This window comes from Aquarana catesbeiana, linkage group LG02, assembly GCF_042186555.1.
Source record: "Aquarana catesbeiana isolate 2022-GZ linkage group LG02, ASM4218655v1, whole genome shotgun sequence".
Taxonomy (NCBI): Eukaryota; Metazoa; Chordata; class Amphibia; order Anura; family Ranidae; genus Aquarana; species Aquarana catesbeiana.
In genome coordinates, this window is record NC_133325.1 from 128,887,698 (window position 1) to 128,905,025 (window position 17,328).

Here is a 17,328-nt window from a genome sequence, read left to right on the forward strand (position 1 = left end):
TCTCTCCCAGTACACTCTCTCTCCCAGTACACTCTTTCTCCCAGTACACTCTCTCTCCCAGTACAGTCTCTCTCCCAGTACACTCTCTCTCCCAGTACACTCTCTCTCCCAGTACACTCTCTCTCCCAGTACACTCTTTCTCCCAGTACAGTCTCTCTCCCAGTACACTCTTTCTCCCAGTACAGTCTCTCTCCCAGTACACTCTCTCTCCCAGTACACTCTCTCTCCCAGTACACTCTTTCTCCCAGTACACTCTCTCTCCCAGTACACTCTTTCTCCCAGTACACTCTCTCTCCCAGTACACTCTTTCTCCCAGTACAGTCTCTCTCCCAGTACAGTCTCTTTCCCAGTACACTCTCTCTCCCAGTACAGTCTCTCTCCCAGTACACTCTCTCTCCCAGTACACTCTCTCTCCCAGTACACTCTCTCTCCCAGTACACTCTCTCTCCCAGTACACTCTTTCTCCCAGTACACTCTCTCTCCCAGTACACTCTTTCTCCCAGTACACTCTCTCTCCCAGTACACTCTTTCTCCCAGTACAGTCTCTCTCCCAGTACACTCTCTCTCCCAGTACACTCTCTCTCCCAGTACACTCTTTCTCCCAGTACACTCTCTCTCCCAGTACACTCTTTCTCCCAGTACACTCTTTCTCCCAGTACAGTCTCTCTCCCAGTACACTCTCTCTCCCAGTACACTCTCTCTCCCAGTACACTCTTTCTCCCAGTACACTCTCTCTCCCAGTACACTCTTTCTCCCAGTACACTCTCTCTCCCAGTACACTCTTTCTCCCAGTACAGTCTCTCTCCCAGTACAGTCTCTTTCCCAGTACACTCTTTCTCCCAGTACACTCTCTCTCCCAGTACACTCTTTCTCCCAGTACAGTCTCTCTCCCAGTACAGTCTCTTCCCCAGTACACTCTCTCTCCCAGTACAGTCTCTCTCCCAGTACACTCTCTCTCCCAGTACACTCTTTCTCCCAGTACACTCTCTCTCCCAGTACACTCTTTCTCCCAGCACACTATCTCTCCCAGTACACTCTCTCTCCCAGTACACTCTCTCTCCCAGTACACTCTTTCTCCCAGTACACTCTCTCTCCCAGTACACTCTTTCTCCCAGCACACTATCTCTCCCAGTACACTCTCTCTCCCAGTACACTCTCTCTCCCAGTACACTCTCTCTCCCAGTACACTCTTTCTCCCAGCACACTATCTCTCCCAGTACACTCTCTCTCCCAGTACACTCTCTCTCCCAGTACACTCTTTCTCCCAGTACACTCTCTCTCCCAGTACACTCTCTCTCCCAGTACACTCTCTCTCCCAGTACACTCTCTCTCCCAGTACACTCTCTCTCCCAGTACACTATCTCTCCCAGTACACTCTCTCTCCCAGTACACTCTCTCTCCCAGTACACTCTCTCTCCCAGTACACTCTCTCTCCCAGTACTCTCTTTCTCCCAGTACACTCTCTCTCCCAGTACACTCTTTCTCCCAGCACACTATCTCTCCCAGTACACTCTCTCTCCCAGTACACTCTTTCTCCCAGTACACTCTCTCTCCCAGTACACTCTCTCTCCCAGTACACTCTCTCTCCCAGTACACTCTCTCTCCCAGTACACTCTCTCTCCCAGTACACTCTTTCTCCCAGTACACTCTCTCTCCCAGTACACTCTCTCTCCCAGTACACTCTCTCTCCCAGTACACTCTCTCTCCCAGTACACTCTTTCTCCCAGTACACTCTCTCTCCCAGTACAGTCTCTTTCCCAGTACACTCTCTTTCCCAGTACACTCTCTCTCCCAGTACACTATCTCTCCCAGTACACTATCTCTCCCAGTACACTCTCTCTCCCAGTACAGTCTCTCTCCCAGTACACTCTTTCTCCCAGTACACTCTCTCTCCCAATACAGTCTCTCTCCCAGTACAGTCTCTCTCCCAGTACAGTCTCTCTCCCAGTACACTATCTCTCCCAGTACAGTCTCTCTCCCAGTACAGTCTCTCTCCCAGTACACTCTCTCTCCCAGTACACTCTTTCTCCCAGTACACTCTTTCTCCCAGTACACTCTCTCTCCCAGTGCACTCTCTCTCCCAGTGCACTCTTTCTCCCAGTGCACTCTCTCTCCCAGTGCACTCTTTCTCCCAGTGCACTCTTTCTCCCAGTACACTCTCTCTCCCAGTACACTCTCTCTCCCAGTACACTCTCTCTCCCAGTACACTCTCTCTCCCAGTACACTCTTTCTCCCAGTACAGTCTCTCTCCCAGTACACTCTTTCTCCCAGTACACTCTCTCTCCCAGTACACTCTCTCTCCCAGTACACTCTCTCTCCCAGTACAGTCTCTCTCCCAGTACAGTCTCTCTCCCAGTACAGTCTCTCTCCCAGTACAGTCTCTCTCCCAGTACACTCTCTCTCCCAGTACTCTCTCCCAGTACACTCTTTCTCCCAGTACACTCTCTCTCCCAGTACACTCTCTCTCCCAGTACACTCTCTCTCCCAGTACACTCTTTCTCCCAGTACAGTCTCTCTCCCAGTACACTCTCTCTCCCAGTACACTCTCTCTCCCAGTACACTCTCTCTCCCAGTACACTCTCTCTCCCAGTACTCTCTCCCAGTACACTCTTTCTCCCAGTACACTCTCTCTCCCAGTACACTCTCTCTCCCAGTACACTCTTTCTCCCAGTACACTCTCTCTCCCAGTACAGTCTTTCTCCCAGTACACTCTCTCTCCCAGTACACTCTCTCTCCCAGTACACTCTCTCTCCCAGTACTCTCTCCCAGTACACTATTTCTCCCAGTACACTCTTTCTCCCAGTACACTATCTCTCCCAGTACACTCTTTCTCCCAGTACATTCTCTCTCCCAGTACAGTCTCTCTCCCAGTACACTCTCTCTCCCAGTACAGTCTCTCTCCCAGTACACTCTCTCTCCCAGTACACTCTCTCTCCCAGTACACTCTTTCTCCCAGTACACTCTCTCTCCCAGTACACTCTTTCTCCCAGTACACTCTCTCTCCCAGTACACTCTTTCTCCCAGCACACTATCTCTCCCAGTACACTCTCTCTCCCAGTACACTCTCTCTCCCAGTACACTCTTTCTCCCAGTACACTCTCTCTCCCAGTACACTCTTTCTCCCAGCACACTATCTCTCCCAGTACACTCTCTCTCCCAGTACACTCTCTCTCCCAGTACACTCTCTCTCCCAGTACACTCTCTCTCCCAGTACACTCTCTCTCCCAGTACACTCTCTCTCCCAGTACACTCTTTCTCCCAGTACACTCTCTCTCCCAGTACACTCTCTCTCCCAGTACTCTCTTTCTCCCAGTACACTCTCTCTCCCAGTACACTCTTTCTCCCAGCACACTATCTCTCCCAGTACACTCTCTCTCCCAGTACACTCTTTCTCCCAGTACACTCTCTCTCCCAGTACACTCTCTCTCCCAGTACACTCTCTCTCCCAGTACACTCTCTCTCCCAGTACACTCTCTCTCCCAGTACACTCTCTCTCCCAGTACACTATCTCTCCCAGTACACTATCTCTCCCAGTACACTCTTTCTCCCAGTACACTCTCTCTCCCAGTACACTCTCTCTCCCAGTACACTCTCTCTCCCAGTACACTCTCTCTCCCAGTACACTCTTTCTCCCAGTACACTCTCTCTCCCAGTACAGTCTCTTTCCCAGTACACTCTCTTTCCCAGTACACTCTCTCTCCCAGTACACTATCTCTCCCAGTACACTATCTCTCCCAGTACACTCTCTCTCCCAGTACAGTCTCTCTCCCAGTACACTCTCTCTCCCAGTACACTCTTTCTCCCAGTACACTCTCTCTCCCAGTACAGTCTCTCTCCCAGTACACTCTCTCTCCCAGTACACTCTCTCTCCCAGTACACTCTCTCTCCCAGTACACTCTTTCTCCCAGTACAGTCTCTCTCCCAGTACACTCTTTCTCCCAGTACAGTCTCTCTCCCAGTACACTCTCTCTCCCAGTACACTCTCTCTCCCAGTACACTCTTTCTCCCAGTACACTCTCTCTCCCAGTACACTCTTTCTCCCAGTACACTCTCTCTCCCAGTACACTCTTTCTCCCAGTACAGTCTCTCTCCCAGTACAGTCTCTTTCCCAGTACACTCTCTCTCCCAGTACACTCTCTCTCCCAGTACACTCTCTCTCCCAGTACACTCTCTCTCCCAGTACTCTCTCCCAGTACACTCTCTCTCCCAGTACACTCTTTCTCCCAGCACACTATCTCTCCCAGTACACTCTCTCTCCCAGTACACTCTCTCTCCCAGTACACTCTTTCTCCCAGTACACTCTCTCTCCCAGTACACTCTTTCTCCCAGCACACTATCTCTCCCAGTACACTCTCTCTCCCAGTACACTCTTTCTCCCAGTACACTCTCTCTCCCAGTACACTCTTTCTCCCAGCACACTATCTCTCCCAGTACACTCTCTCTCCCAGTACACTCTCTCTCCCAGTACACTCTTTCTCCCAGTACACTCTCTCTCCCAGTACACTCTTTCTCCCAGCACACTATCTCTCCCAGTACACTCTCTCTCCCAGTACACTCTCTCTCCCAGTACACTCTCTCTCCCAGTACACTCTTTCTCCCAGCACACTATCTCTCCCAGTACACTCTCTCTCCCAGTACACTCTCTCTCCCAGTACACTCTTTCTCCCAGTACACTCTCTCTCCCAGTACACTCTCTCTCCCAGTACACTCTCTCTCCCAGTACACTCTCTCTCCCAGTACACTATCTCTCCCAGTACACTCTCTCTCCCAGTACACTCTCTCTCCCAGTACACTCTCTCTCCCAGTACTCTCTTTCTCCCAGTACACTCTCTCTCCCAGTACACTCTTTCTCCCAGCACACTATCTCTCCCAGTACACTCTCTCTCCCAGTACACTCTCTCTCCCAGTACACTCTCTCTCCCAGTACACTCTCTCTCCCAGTACACTCTCTCTCCCAGTACACTCTCTCTCCCAGTACACTATCTCTCCCAGTACACTATCTCTCCCAGTACACTCTTTCTCCCAGTACACTCTCTCTCCCAGTACACTCTCTCTCCCAGTACACTCTCTCTCCCAGTACACTCTCTCTCCCAGTACACTCTTTCTCCCAGTACACTCTCTCTCCCAGTACAGTCTCTTTCCCAGTACACTCTCTTTCCCAGTACACTCTCTCTCCCAGTACACTATCTCTCCCAGTACACTATCTCTCCCAGTACACTCTCTCTCCCAGTACAGTCTCTCTCCCAGTACACTCTTTCTCCCAGTACACTCTCTCTCCCAATACAGTCTCTCTCCCAGTACAGTCTCTCTCCCAGTACAGTCTCTCTCCCAGTACACTATCTCTCCCAGTACAGTCTCTCTCCCAGTACAGTCTCTCTCCCAGTACACTCTCTCTCCCAGTACACTCTTTCTCCCAGTACACTCTTTCTCCCAGTACACTCTCTCTCCCAGTGCACTCTCTCTCCCAGTGCACTCTTTCTCCCAGTGCACTCTCTCTCCCAGTGCACTCTTTCTCCCAGTGCACTCTTTCTCCCAGTACACTCTCTCTCCCAGTACACTCTCTCTCCCAGTACACTCTCTCTCCCAGTACACTCTCTCTCCCAGTACACTCTTTCTCCCAGTACAGTCTCTCTCCCAGTACACTCTTTCTCCCAGTACACTCTTTCTCCCAGTACACTCTCTCTCCCAGTACACTCTCTCTCCCAGTACACTCTCTCTCCCAGTACAGTCTCTCTCCCAGTACACTCTCTCTCCCAGTACAGTCTCTCTCCCAGTACAGTCTCTCTCCCAGTACACTCTCTCTCCCAGTACTCTCTCCCAGTACACTCTTTCTCCCAGTACACTCTCTCTCCCAGTACACTCTCTCTCCCAGTACACTCTCTCTCCCAGTACACTCTTTCTCCCAGTACACTCTCTCTCCCAGTACACTCTCTCTCCCAGTACACTCTCTCTCCCAGTACACTCTCTCTCCCAGTACACTCTCTCTCCCAGTACTCTCTCCCAGTACACTCTTTCTCCCAGTACACTCTCTCTCCCAGTACACTCTCTCTCCCAGTACACTCTTTCTCCCAGTACACTCTCTCTCCCAGTACAGTCTTTCTCCCAGTACACTCTCTCTCCCAGTACACTCTCTCTCCCAGTACACTCTCTCTCCCAGTACTCTCTCCCAGTACACTATTTCTCCCAGTACACTCTTTCTCCCAGTACACTATCTCTCCCAGTACACTCTTTCTCCCAGTACATTCTTTCTCCCAGTACTCTCTCCCAGTACACTCTCTCTCCCAGTACAGTCTCTCTCCCAGTACACTCTCTCTCCCAGTACAGTCTCTCTCCCAGTACACTCTCTCTCCCAGTACACTCTTTCTCCCAGTACACTCTCTCTCCCAGTACTCTCTCCCAGTACACTCTTTCTCCCAGTACACTCTCTCTCCCAGTACACTCTCTCTCCCAGTACACTCTTTCTCCCAGCACACTATCTCTCCCAGTACACTCTCTCTCCCAGTACACTCTCTCTCCCAGTACACTCTCTCTCCCAGTACACTCTTTCTCCCAGTACACTCTCTCTCCCAGTACACTCTTTCTCCCAGTACACTCTCTCTCCCAGTACACTCTTTCTCCCAGCACACTATCTCTCCCAGTACACTCTCTCTCCCAGTACACTCTCTCTCCCAGTACACTCTCTCTCCCAGTACACTCTCTCTCCCAGTACACTCTCTCTCCCAGTACACTCTCTCTCCCAGTACACTCTCTCTCCCAGTACACTCTCTCTCCCAGTACACTCTCTCTCCCAGTACTCTCTTTCTCCCAGTACACTCTCTCTCCCAGTACACTCTTTCTCCCAGCACACTATCTCTCCCAGTACACTCTCTCTCCCAGTACACTCTTTCTCCCAGTACACTCTCTCTCCCAGTACACTCTCTCTCCCAGTACACTCTCTCTCCCAGTACACTCTCTCTCCCAGTACACTCTCTCTCCCAGTACACTATCTCTCCCAGTACACTATCTCTCCCAGTACACTCTTTCTCCCAGTACACTCTCTCTCCCAGTACACTCTCTCTCCCAGTACACTCTCTCTCCCAGTACACTCTTTCTCCCAGTACACTCTCTCTCCCAGTACAGTCTCTTTCCCAGTACACTCTCTTTCCCAGTACACTCTCTCTCCCAGTACACTATCTCTCCCAGTACACTATCTCTCCCAGTACACTCTCTCTCCCAGTACACTCTCTCTCCCAGTACAGTCTCTCTCCCAGTACACTCTCTCTCCCAGTACACTCTTTCTCCCAGTACACTCTCTCTCCCAGTACAGTCTCTCTCCCAGTACACTCTCTCTCCCAGTACACTCTCTCTCCCAGTACACTCTCTCTCCCAGTACACTCTTTCTCCCAGTACAGTCTCTCTCCCAGTACACTCTTTCTCCCAGTACAGTCTCTCTCCCAGTACACTCTCTCTCCCAGTACACTCTCTCTCCCAGTACACTCTTTCTCCCAGTACACTCTCTCTCCCAGTACACTCTTTCTCCCAGTACACTCTCTCTCCCAGTACACTCTTTCTCCCAGTACAGTCTCTCTCCCAGTACAGTCTCTTTCCCAGTACACTCTCTCTCCCAGTACAGTCTCTCTCCCAGTACACTCTCTCTCCCAGTACACTCTCTCTCCCAGTACACTCTCTCTCCCAGTACACTCTCTCTCCCAGTACACTCTTTCTCCCAGTACACTCTCTCTCCCAGTACACTCTTTCTCCCAGTACACTCTCTCTCCCAGTACACTCTTTCTCCCAGTACAGTCTCTCTCCCAGTACACTCTCTCTCCCAGTACACTCTCTCTCCCAGTACACTCTTTCTCCCAGTACACTCTCTCTCCCAGTACACTCTTTCTCCCAGTACACTCTCTCTCCCAGTACACTCTTTCTCCCAGTACACTCTCTCTCCCAGTACACTCTTTCTCCCAGTACAGTCTCTCTCCCAGTACACTCTCTCTCCCAGTACACTCTCTCTCCCAGTACACTCTTTCTCCCAGTACACTCTCTCTCCCAGTACACTCTCTCTCCCAGTACACTCTTTCTCCCAGTACACTCTTTCTCCCAGTACAGTCTCTCTCCCAGTACAGTCTCTTTCCCAGTACACTCTTTCTCCCAGTACACTCTCTCTCCCAGTACACTCTTTCTCCCAGTACAGTCTCTCTCCCAGTACAGTCTCTTTCCCAGTACACTCTCTCTCCCAGTACAGTCTCTCTCCCAGTACACTCTCTCTCCCAGTACACTCTCTCTCCCAGTACACTCTCTCTCCCAGTACACTCTCTCTCCCAGTACACTCTCTCTCCCAGTACACTCTCTCTCCCAGTACACTCTTTCTCCCAGTACACTCTCTCTCCCAGTACACTCTTTCTCCCAGTACACTCTCTCTCCCAGTACACTCTTTCTCCCAGTACACTCTCTCTCCCAGTACAATATCTCGCCCTGTATGCCCAGTCTCTGCTTTCCATGATGCTCAGAACAAGAACAAACTCAGTTCTCCTTTAGTCACGCCCCCCGGCAGCCTCATCCAATCGTTGACTGGCGTAGATCTGACGCAGACAGCCCGGAACACGTGACCACAATGGAATGCAAACAATGCGGTGAACGTCCAAGTCCGTCCTGCCGTATGTACCGCTTGTGGGGGAGAGCGGAGACCGGGGGAGCCGAGCGGACACAAGGCCAGACACAGGTAATGGCTCTTCCCTCCCCCTCTCCCCGGGCACACGTGTGCACACAAAGAGCGCCCCATACCGGGGACAGGAGATCCACTGTACCGGAGTATGGGCTTCTCGGGGGACTCTGAGTGCTGCTGTACACCGGGGGGTCCGGGAGGACGGAATGCAGGCTGGGCACTGGACATAGAGTACTAGAGAGGGGGCATGTGAATGCTGAAAGGAGGTATCTATAGAGAGGGGACATGTAGGATCTATAGAGAGGGGATATGTAGGATCTATAGAGAGGGGACATGTAGGATCTATAGAGAGGGGACATGTATGATCTATAGAGAGGTGACATGTAAGATCTATAGAGAGGGGACATGTAGGATCTATAGAGAGGGGATATGTAGGATCTATAGAGAGGGGACATGTAGGATCTATAGAGAGGTGACATGTATGATCTATAGAGAGGTGACATGTAGGATCTATAGAGAGGGGACATGTAGGATCTATAGAGAGGGGACATGTAGGATCTATAGAGAGGGGACATGTAGGATCTATAGAGAGGGGACATGTAGGATCTATAGAGAGGGGACATGTAGGATCTATAGAGAGGGGACATGTAGGATCTATAGAGAGGGGACATGTAGGATCTATAGAGAGGGGACATGTAGGATCTATAGAGAGGGAACATGTAGGATCTATAGAGAGGGGACATGTAGGATCTATAGAGAGGGGACATGTAGGATCTATAGAGAGGGGACATGTAGGATCTATAGAGAGGGGACATGTAGGATCTATAGAGAGGGGACATGTAGGATCTATAGAGAGGGGACATGTAGGATCTATAGAGAGGGGACATGTAGGATCTATAGAGAGGGGGCATGTATGATCTGTAGAGAGGGGACACGTAGGATCTATAGAGAGGGGACATGTAGGATCTATAGAGAGGGGACATGTAGGATCTATAGAGAGGGGACACGTAGGATCTATAGAGAGGGGACACGTAGGATCTATAGAGAGGGGACACGTAGGATCTATAGAGAGGGGACATGTAGGATCTATAGAGAGGGGGCATGTATGATCTGTAGAGAGGGGACACGTAGGATCTATAGAGAGGGGACATGTAGGATCTATAGAGAGGGGACACGTAGGATCTATAGAGAGGGGACACGTAGGATCTATAGAGAGGGGACATGTAGGATCTATAGAGAGGGGACATGTAGGATCTATAGAGAGGGGACATGTAGGATCTATAGAGAGGGGACATGTAGGATCTATAGAGAGGGGACATGTAGGATCTATAGAGAGGTGACATGTAGGATCTATAGAGAGGTGACATGTATGATCTATAGAGAGGGGACATGTAGGATCTATAGAGAGGGGACATGTAGGATCTATAGAGAGGGGACATGTAGGATCTGTAGAGAGGGGACATGTAGGATCTGTAGAGATAGGATCTATAGAGAGGGGACATGTAGGATCTATAGAGAGGGGACATGTAGGATCTATAGAGAGGGGACATGTAGGATCTATAGAGAGGGGACATGTAGGATCTGTAGAGAGGGGACATGTAGGATCTGTAGAGAGGGGACATGTAGGATCTGTAGAGAGGGGACATGTAGGATCTGTAGAGAGGGGACATGTAGGATCTATAGCACTGTTTCTCAACTCCAGTCCTCAAGGCACCCCAACAGGTCATGTTTTCAGGATTTCCCTCAGATGAAACAGCTGTGGTAATTACTAAGGCAGTGAAACTGATCATATCACATGTGCAAAATAATGGAAAGCCTGAAAACATGACCTGTTGGGGCGCCTTGAGGACTGGAGCTGAGAAACACTGATCTATAGAGAGGGGACATGTAGGATCTCTAGAGAGGGGGGGCATGTAGAGCTAGGGAAGGGGCATGTAGATCTGTGGAGGGAGCATGTAGGGCATGAGGGCATGTAGATCTAGAGAGGGACATATGGTACTCAGGAGTGAGCATGTTGTTCTGGGGATGTGACATGTGGCCCTTTTTTTCTAGGAAGGTGGCATATGGCACTAGAGATAAAGTAGGGAGTTCTGGAAAGAGGCAATGAAATTATAGAGAGTGGGCATATAGATCTAGAGGAGGGGCCATGCATGAGGCACTGGAAAGATGGCATTACGTTCTAGAGAAGTGGCATATGGTGCTGGATAGAGAGGGAATGGCGTTGAATGTGGCACTAGGTAAAAAGGGCACAAAGTTCTAGAGAGGTGGCACGTGTCATGAAAGAGAAGGCTTAGAGTTCTAGGGAGGGGGCATGCAGCGCTGGAGAAACCACAAGTAGTTCTAGAGAGATGGCATGTGGTACTGGAGAGCGGGCATGTAGTTCTATAAAGGTTGTGTGCGGCTCTGAAGAGATGGGCTTGTTGATCTATTGATGTCATGCAGTGCTGAAAAGAGGACATGCTGTTCTAGAGAGGTATGAATAATTGAGCCTTTAAAGCATGGTATTTAGCATACCCATCATGGTAGTGGTGCCATACAGCAGCGGAGAAGTGACATGAAGCTCTAGCATAGCGGTTGTAATTGGACACTGTAGCGGTGAATGGGAGTTGTTGAGTGGTTGTAGGTAGGTCTGGAATGCAGTGTGACAATGTAGCTGGACTGTGGGTTTTGTGGACAGGGTGTGTACAATTCTACCATGAGTAGAAGATCTGTAGTTCTAGAGAGGATACACAGTTCCTTAGAGGTGGCATGCAATGCTGAAGGGGACAGTACTTTTGGAAACGTGGTATGTACTGTATCTAGGGATGGTATATAGTTCTGGAAAAGTGGAATGTACTGTATATAGAGGTGCTATATAGTTCTGGAAAAGGACATGTACTCTATCTAGGGGTAGTATATAGTTCTGGAAAAGTTTCTAGGGGTTGTATATAGTGCTCCAATGTATTGTGGGAATGTAGAGGCAGCATAGTGCCCTGAAAAGTGGACAGTTACGACTTATGGAATGGAAACGTCGTTCTGAAGTGATAGCTCTGACGGGCAGATAATTGCAATGTGCACCATGTAGCTGGGAGGCTGGTATATGATAATTGCAGTGAGAAGCATAGAGAAGACATTCTGCTCTGTATAGGGAGGTAAGGCCACTATAGATGTGGTATTTAGCCCTGGCTTGCAGTACAGAGTTGGTATGAAGCTGGAGAAGTGCCATCACGTACTGGAATGTGGCATGCATATTGTGGAGGGATCATACAACTCCAGAGAAGTGTCATAACTTGTAAACATGATGCAGGTGGCATGCTTTACTGGAATGTGGGCATCCCTACTGTAAACATGCAGGTGGAGTGAATGTGATAGAGGGGCCACCATGGGGTACAGCCAGAGATGCCGGGGGGGGGGGGGGGGTTGCAGGAGTGGACATACTGTGGGTCATGGGTGTTCACCGTGTGGCCCCCAAGCTCTTGTGAAACTTCAAATCCCATCATGCCTCTGCCTTTGGGAGTCATGTTTGTAACTGTCAGCCTTGCAATGCATCATGGGACTTGTAGTTCTGCAACAACTGGAGGTCCACAGGTTGCGCACCCATGCTGTAGGTGATACTGTCCTGAATGTAACTGTATTGCTTCTGTGAAGCCATCACAACAGAAAACAAAGCACGCTAGCAATATAGCTAGAATTACTGTGTCCTAAATTCCATTTATTATTAGATTACACATATCAGAATTCCTATTTGGAGAAGGAATGAATTGATACCACTTAGAACAATTATTTGACTCTAAAGCTAGACCACATGCAGGAGTTAAATTTGCTTTATGGTTTGCTGGGTTTTTCTGTTTTCTCAGTAAATAAGGCTTATGCTGATTTTATATATCTGTTATTACTGAGTTAATAACTATCTAACGAGCAGCACCCCCTGATTCCTCCTGTATTGAATTGTAATGTCTGCCCTCGTGTTGTAAAGTGCTGTGTTAACTGTTGGCGCTATACAAATCCTGTATAATAATAATACAGTAAAACCTTGGTTTGAGAGTAACTTGGTTTGAGGGCGTTTTGCAAGACAAGCAAAATCTTTTAATAAATTTTGACCTGATATACAAGCGATGTCTTAATATACAAGTACCGTCATGTCACAACTGAGTATAAAAGAGAAGAGAGGTGCCTCTAAGTGTACTTGCAATACAGTTACATTTAATGAAGGTACAACATTTAGCAACTCACATGGTTGATGATTAAAACAGGCACATCTAAGTATGCAGGCATCTGGGGTAAAGCTGTCCACATAAGCCGTCCTCCGCACCGCCATCATCGTTCCACTCTGCGCTCCATGAGTGGTTCAAGCCTCGCTTTTAGATCGCTCTACTGCAGGGTAGTCTTCCAGGTCACGATTGCAGACTGACAGCGGTGAGAGCCGGCGGTTCGGAGGATGGTCTATGTGGACAGCTTTACCCCGGATGATCAACCATGTAAGTTGCTAAATGTTGTACCTTCATTAAATGTAACCATATAGCTACACTTAGAGGCGCCTCTCTTCTCTTTTATACTATGTAGCTCCTGATAGATTTTGCTTCTAATCCCCTTGTAGAGGCTTCCATTTGTGGATGGACATGTTATGGTTACACAACCTATTACATTGCTATAATCTTTTTATATGGACTATAAACTTAAAGGGGTTGTAAAGGTAAACGTTTTTTCACCTTAATGCATGCTATGCATTAAGGTGAAAAAACTTCCGAAAATACCGCCGCCCCCAGCCCCCCCGTTTTACTTACCTGAGCCCTTGAAAGTCCCGCACTCGCTCCCGACATCTCAGCCTGTTCGCTGATTGGCTACAGTGGATGGATTGAAAGCAGCGCAGCCATTGGCTCGCGCTGCTATCAATCACATCCAATGACGCGGCGCGCCGGGGGGCGGGGCCGAGTGATACAGTGAGCGGCTATAGCCGCCGGCTGTATCATGGGAGCGCGCCCGCAAGAACTAACCACCATGTGAGGGAGCTCGCATTAAGGTGTTGAGTCCTTGCGGGGAGGAGCTGAAACAGCCGCCGAGGGACCCCAGAAGACCAGGTTCGGGGCCACCCTGTGCAAAACGAGCTGCACAGTGAAGGTAAGTATAACATGTTTGTTATTTTTTTTTAATTTTACCTTTATAACCCCTTTAAGGACCTATAAATAAATGGTTGTGGAACGAATCATTTGAGTTTCCATTATTTCTTATGGGGAAATTTGCTTTGATATACAAGTGCTTTGGATTACAAGCATGTTTCTGGAACAAATTATGCTCGCAATCCAAGGTCTTACTATATTAGTGATAGCTTATACCCCACCAAATCAATAAGTCACAAATGCGACCTAATAACATTCTCTAACGCTCAATTAGACAAGGCTCTTGAAATCTGTTGGTGAGATACTTCTATTGACATATTTGCCCCGTTGTCATCTGTGCACAGCATGCCTATAAACCAAAGTACCAAGAAACTGTGCTCGGCTGGCCTTGCCTAGAGCATTCCTGTTGCATGAGAGGCACATGGGGATTTTTTTTTTTCCTCTCTCTCTCTCTCTCGCTCTTTCTTTTTCTCTGTATGCTGATCGGACTGTAAATTCTCCCCAGCTTGGAATGTGCCTCTGTGACTGAGGAGTTGACGCCAAAAGGAAAGAGGAGGAGGTGAAGGAGGAACTTTCAGCAACTTCCCAAAGAGAAAGAAGACGTCCTATTCCTTGGATTTTTTTTTTTCTCCCTTCTGTTACATTGAACTCCGTGCCTCTGTAAAGGAAACTACTATGCGATTAACTGAAAAGTGGCACTGCCAGGACTGGGACACTAGCCAAGGTAATGTACAAGGCAGTTTGCTCTCTCTTGTGCTGATGATTGTTTGGACTTGTGTTTGGAACCAAGTTGCCAACTTGCTGGACATGTCCTCCAGGCTCTTTAACAGAGGAGTGTCATGAGGCCACTTTTATTAGGAGGAAAGTAAACATGTTGGAGTAGTTTAAGGCTGGTCATGTCTTTTTACAGTCATGTGCCAAGCTTCTTAGCACACCGAGGGATTAAAGAGCAAGTAAACTCCCCCATTTTTATGTTTCAAAGTATGACCTCTATATGGGTGCTTAACCTTTCAATCATTTGTTTTTTTTTTTTTAGTAGTAATTACCTGGTTTAATATTATTATACAGGATTTATACAGCGCCAACACTTTACGGAGCGCTTTACAACATGAGGGCAGACAGTACAGTTACAATACAATTTATTACAGTAGGAATCAGAGGGCCCTGCTCATTAGAGCTTACAATCTAATCTTCCTGATTTAGTGCACTTCCCTATTGTCAGTGACAACGCTATAGCAGGCAATCCCCTGGCTGCTGCATTACCACCCCGCAAATTCCCCGCTGGGAAGGCTTCAAGTGGTTGTAAACCCTTTACAACCTCTTTTTACTACAGACAAGCCTATGATTGGGCTTACCTGTAGCTACACTGGATATCTTAGGAGATATCCCTGTATTTGCATGTGCCAACTTCATCAGCACATGCACACTTAAGGAAACTGCAGCAACGGCACATACGTTACCGTTACTGGCGGCACTCACACGCATTTGCGGGAGTGATGTCATCGCGGCTCCGGCCAATCACAGAGCCGGAGCCGTGATCCTCCCCCACCCCCCACCCCCCCCGGGAGTGATGTCGGCCGCTGGAGCGGTGAATGAGGACGGCTGCGGGGGCTTCAATCTCAGGTAAGAAATTCATAATGAGCTAGTATGCCATGCATACTAGCTCATTATGCCTTTTGTATTGCAGGTATTTTTTTTTGGGGGGGGTTTAGGGTTTACAACCACTTTCACCTTTCTCCTCTGGGAGTCACCCCACATGATCCTTTTCATCAGATTACAGGGCGACTCCAGCAGGTTGACTAACATCTGAACATCTTCACCCTCCCCTTGCTCTCCACCTCATCATCTGCATTGGGCTGCGGGGGGGTGACCCCAGCTTTGGTTGATAGTCGTCTTCTTTTTCTTCTTTTTGCCTGTTGGCTGGCCTACATCTTTTTTTTTTTTTTTCTCTAAACAAACATGTTACGACAAAAGCGCCGATCAGCCCTGTGTAGCCGTGGGAAAACAAAGTCCTGTTCCTGCAGTGACGCAGTTTTCGCCAGACATCTGCCTACTCTGACCATCAAGATCACCATGCAGGGCAGAGCAAGTACAACTTTGTCACAGGATCACAGTATAAAGAGGCAAATGATGTATGTGGCATTATACATTTTTATCTATCTATACACTGTTGGCTCTATTTTTATTATTAGCTTATGATAAATATGGTGTAGTTGCATTGAGCTTATTGTTACGTTAAAGTGGTTGTAAACCCTCACATATACCCAGTGAAGTGACTGGCCTCAGGTGATACACAGAGATAAAACAAATCCTCTTACATAAGTTGTACCTGTTCATCTGCGGCTGGCTTTGCCTTAAATCCATTCAAAGTGCAGAATATACACAAGCTCTGAAAAGCAGGGGGCAGAGAGCTGAAGGTACATCAGGAAGGAGAGCTCTGAGAGCTGATTGAATGGAAAGGACACACCCTCCTTTACACAGCACACAGGAACAGAGCTGAGACTGTCACTCACCGGATGTGCCCTCTTCTGTCACCCTTTTTCTCTTGGTTTCAGGAAAACTTGACAGTCAGAATACAAGGTCCAGGAGTGCGTTGTGGTCAAAATGCAGGGTCCATGAGTGCGTTGCGGTCAGAATGCAGGGTCCATGAGTGCGTTGCGGTCAGAATGCAAGGTCCAGAAATGCGTTGTGGTCAGAATGCAGGGTCTATGAGTGCGTTGTGGTCATAATGCAGGGTCCATGAGTGCGTTGTGGTCAGAATGCAAGGTCCAGGAGTGGGTTGTGGTCAAAATGCAAAGTTCAGGAGTGCGTTGCGGTCAGAATGCAGGGTCCATGAGTGCGTTATGGTCAGAATGCAAGGTCCAGAAATGTGTTGTGGTCAGAATGCAGGGTCCATGAGTGCGTTGTGGTCAGAATGCAGGGTTCAGGAGTGCGTTGTGGTCAGAATGCAGGGTTCAGGAGTGCGTTGTGGTCAGAATGCAGAGTCCAGGAGTGCGTTGCGGTTAGAATGCAGGGTCCAGGAGTGTGTTGCGGTCAGAATGCAGGGTCCATGAGTGCGTTGCGTTAAGAATGCAGGGTCCATGAGTGCATTGCGTTAAGAATGCAGGGTCCATGAGTGCGTTGTGGTCAGAATGCAGGGTTCAGGAGTGTGTTGTGGTCAGAATGCAGGGTTCAGGAGTGCGTTATGGTCAGAATGCAGGGTTCAGGAGTGCGTTGCGGTCAGAATGCAGGATTCAGGGGTGCGTTGTGGTCAGGATGCAGGGTTCAGGAGTGCGTTGCAGTCAGAATGCAGAGATGGGGGGGGGGTGAGGTGAATGGTGGTAGAGGACACTATTATGGGGGATGGAGGCGGGAGGGGGAGAGAGAGACCGGGACATAGATGGCGTGGAGGAGGCGGGAGGCTGGAAGGGGAGACAAGGACTGACACATAGAAGGAGGCGGACGGTGGCGCAGGAACCTGTTCGCGATCCACCTGTCACCTGCCGGCGATTGACAGGGAAGCACAACAATACATTCTGTATGTATTACCTGTCTTACCCCATTTTCCTATTACAGACTTATGAACTGGCCATTTTGGCCAATATGAAA

At 48.9% G+C, this 17,328-nt stretch overlaps 1 protein-coding gene across 2 annotated transcripts in view; it reads left to right on the plus strand.

Annotated features, from left to right (window-relative positions):
- The first annotated feature begins 8,569 nt into the window (after nucleotides 1–8,569).
- LATS2 (large tumor suppressor kinase 2) overlaps nucleotides 8,570–17,328 on the plus strand; it is a 95,136-nt gene continuing 86,377 nt past the window's right edge. Inside the window, exons 1-2 of one of the 2 annotated variants that reach the window (XM_073613451.1) lie at nucleotides 8,570–8,701; nucleotides 14,246–14,464. The gene's annotated coding sequence lies outside the window, so the exon portion shown is untranslated. The remainder of the gene's footprint in view (nucleotides 8,702–14,245; nucleotides 14,465–17,328) is intronic. The other variant, XM_073613452.1, reaches the window with a different exon arrangement.